Source organism: Desmodus rotundus, chromosome 3, assembly GCF_022682495.2.
Source record: "Desmodus rotundus isolate HL8 chromosome 3, HLdesRot8A.1, whole genome shotgun sequence".
Classification (NCBI taxonomy): domain Eukaryota; kingdom Metazoa; phylum Chordata; class Mammalia; order Chiroptera; family Phyllostomidae; genus Desmodus; species Desmodus rotundus.
Window position 1 is genome coordinate 82,359,920 of NC_071389.1, and position 3,804 is coordinate 82,363,723.

At 41.6% G+C, this 3,804-nt stretch overlaps 1 pseudogene; it reads right to left on the reverse strand.

The window, feature by feature from the left end:
* Nucleotides 1-1,711: 1,711 nt before the first annotated feature.
* On the reverse strand, nt 1,712-2,592 carry LOC112297581 (vacuolar protein sorting-associated protein 26C pseudogene; annotated as a pseudogene).
* Between the last annotated feature and the right edge of the window lie 1,212 nt (nt 2,593-3,804).

Sequence of the window (3,804 nt, forward strand, 5' to 3'; positions counted from 1 at the left end):
GTATGTGTACCTTTTTTTTGTCACCACAGAATTTATTGGTGGTATTAAGTTGACACTTCTTTTGTGAAAACTATTACTTAGTCTGTCTAATAGCCTGAATAGTGAGCAACAGTAAAACCAGCCCATTTTCCTTGGCTGCTGCGGCCAAGACAACCAGCAATCTCACAGCTTGAAGGTGAGCCTATTTCTTTCTCTCTTCTGTGATGGTGAGACAGGGAGGGGAGGCAAGATGCTCTGCTCAACTCATTTGTTGGGTCTGTCAGGCTGGGATGCAGAGCTGTTCCTGGTCCAGTTGTGGGAAGGGGCCAGCAGGGCCCAGCATCCTCTGGCCCACATCCTCCTTGTCATATGACCACACCTACCTGCAAAGGAGTCAAACATAAGTCTCTAGCCAGGTGGGCATGGGTACATGGCAATACGACCCTGTTTCTGAACGAGAAAGAGGAATGAGAGAGATTGTGTGTGAACACAGGTTATCTGCTACAGCCCCAAACACTGCTAGCATGGGGGTAGTCTCAGACTCCACGTTTTTAAAGGGTGAATCAGACTCAGACTCACACTCAGGACTTATGAGACTTCAAGGGGAAAGCAGAAATGATGTCAGGGCTCCACTTCCCCACCAGCTACCAGAACAGAGGGACTTAGGACAGGGACTTGACAAATTTGGGCCTGATGTTTTGGCTTTTTTAAACGTTTATTTATGATTTACCTCTTCACCTTTACTCTGAATTCACAACACAGCTGAGAACTGGAGCCAGGCCCCATTTCCACTGGAGCTCCGATAGTCAAACTGTGTGCCTGCCTAAATGGGCATTTCCAAAATAATATCCTGTTTTAGATTCATGATTCATATTCTTTCCTCACCTCTTATAAGAGCAAGGAATTTTTTTTTCAGTTTTCTAAAAGATTTTAAAGTCATCATGAAAAATGTAAAAAACCCCATGAAACAGAATGGAAAAAAGTGCTTCATATTTTTTCCCCACTTGGAACAGTGGAGGCCACTTTCCACTGCTCCTTGGCTGCAAACGTCATAAGTAGGCATGCCTGGCACAGCTGCTCTGGTGTTGTGAGTCCTGGCCACATCCGTTAGCCAGGCAGGGAGGACCCCCTTTTGTCCCCAGGACCTCACTTTCAGCAAAACTCAAAGTGCTGTTTGTTACAACAGTCCTCTGCCCCTAAAAAAAAGGAGCAGGTAAGTCAGGAGTCACAGGAAATTTTGCTTTCTGGGAAATGATCTTCCCAATAACATTGATAAATCCTGATGAATTTTTTATTGAATTTATTGGGGTGACATTGGTTAATAAAATTATGTAGGTTTCAGACATACACTTCTATAATACATCCTCTGGATATTGTATTGTGTGCTCACCACCCCAAGTCTCCTTCCATCACCGTTCCTCTCCCCTTTACCTTCTTCTACTTGTCCCCATCCCCTTTTGCCTCTGGTAATCACCAAACTTGTCTATGAGTTTTTTTCTGTTTTGTTTTGGTTTTTGCTCAATCCCTTCATTTTTTCACCCAGCACCCCTAGAGGTGCTGGCTGGGAGGAGAAAATGAGGAAGAAGCTGATTGTGATCTGAGGGTTTGGGTCCATTTCTGATACAGAACCACCAAGAAATCAAGTATGTGGTGCCGGCTTTGGCTCCCATGAAGGTCGGGTACCACCAGCATCTCCACCTGGTCTTTCATGTTCAGGCTCCCTCCTCCTGGGCTATATCCTGCTGAAGTTCAGCAGGAAGTTCTCCGGGATAAGATGATCACCATGAAGAAGCACAAGATATTAACCTCAAATTCCAATTTGAATTGGTGGTCTCCAGCATAGGGCAGGCGAACAGCCTGAGGAAGATTATGTATATGCAGAGTGAGATGTTCCAACAGACATCCCCACTGGTGATCTGAATAGTGTGAATCATTGTGGCATCATGGGCTTATCCATCTGTGCATCTACAGGTCTCCACGCAGACTGGCTGCAGCTCTCTGCCTTGGAGGGTGGCCTCCAAGCTCTCAACCATCAGCTCTCCTGTAGAGGCTGTGTGATAACACAGTTCAGTTGAGATGTCTTTGATGAGAAATTTGGGGAGCAAGACACTCTCATTGACATCCTGTAAGGTTTCAGATGTGATAGTAAAGTTCACAGGAACTTGGTGTCAGTTTTCACTCTGAGGAGCGGACTGAAGGATGAATTCACAGGTGTTTGTCAAGTCCTTGGCCAGTAGAGTCTGCTTCGAGTGACAGCACAGAGTATGCTGAACATTGACAAAGATGCCGTGATAAGTCTGATACAGAACTTTCTTACCCTCTGAGTGCAGAGGAAATTCAAAAGGAATTTCAGTTTGCCACTGGGAAACTCTCCTGGTATCACCATTTTGATGGTGCTGTTGATAATCTGGATAGGTTTAACCAAATTATGGAAAGCTTTGAACACACTCACGCACTTGGCACTGAGCTGGAGGTTCCCCGTTCCTGCTGCTGTCAAAGAGACACCCTGCTGCTGGAATCCTTCCCAGATATGACCACCACAGCGAAGAGGATTTCCCTGGCATGATAAATCTTGTTCACTCTTTTAATCTTAATGTCCAGAGCGGTACTCATCTCAAAAACTCCTCTGCAAGTGCCCTAAGCGATGTGTATTTCTTACTTTTATAGTTTTTGGTGAGCATTTTCTTATGTTATTTAGTAATTTTTAAAGTGTAATTTTTCAATAGTAGTATAGCATTCCATTATATGACTGTGTTATTATTTATATTCTAATTGGCCACATAAGTTATTTTTCAACTTTTTTGCTGTTATAAATAACATTGCAGTAAAGATGATTGTATGTAAAACTTGTCTCTGATGATTTTCCTTTAGGATTAATTCCTAAAAGTGAAATTGTTGAACAAAAGGATATCAACATTTTAAGGCTTTTGGTACACATTACCAAATTTTTCTCTAAGAACTGCACACCAATTTTCTATCTTACCACCAATGCATAAAATTCCAGACTTCTTCATGCTGTTGTTTAAAAAAAAGTCTCTGCCATTCTGATAGACCACAAAGTCATTTTCCATTGCTATCTTAATTTGAATTTTCTAGATTGCTAAGATGCTTCAATATCTTATCATATACATAATAGCAAATTGTATTTTTTTGTACTATCTTCCTGCCTATCATTGCAGGGAGAAGGCCCTGTTCTGCCCGGGTGACTGCATGTCACAATGCCTAAAGGACTTCTTCAACTGCAATCACTGTGTAATTATCAAAATGATTGTGGAAACAACATATTGAATGAGTACACATCATATATAATTTCCAGGATGTTTTTAATAAGGGTGATTAATATGTTGTTTTTAAATAATAAGATTTAAAATACTGTTAAATAATGAATGGTCACAAAATTCTTCACACCTGCTGACAATAATAATAGTCATTACTTATTTTGTACTTGCCAAGCACTTTACAAACATTGTCTCATTTACACAGTCTCATGAATGAGACATTTGTTTCCATGTTTTACATGACTGAGTGAGCCTTAGACATCCTAGGCATGTTGGCCGGGTTTACATAGCTAATTGGGTGATAAAGTCAGAACTGAAGCTCACTTTAAAGTTGAGTTTAATGTCCACCTTCTTAACTGTTATGCTCTGGGGCTTTTCCTCACTCAGTGGTAACCCTGCTGGACATGAAGGGCCCTGGAAAACTTTTGAAAGTACTGATGCCAAATAATATAATCCAGACAAATTGCATCAGAATCTCCAAGGTGGTGCCCAATTATTTGTATGTTGTAAAGGCTTCCTAAGTAATTGCAATGTGCAGCCAGGGTTG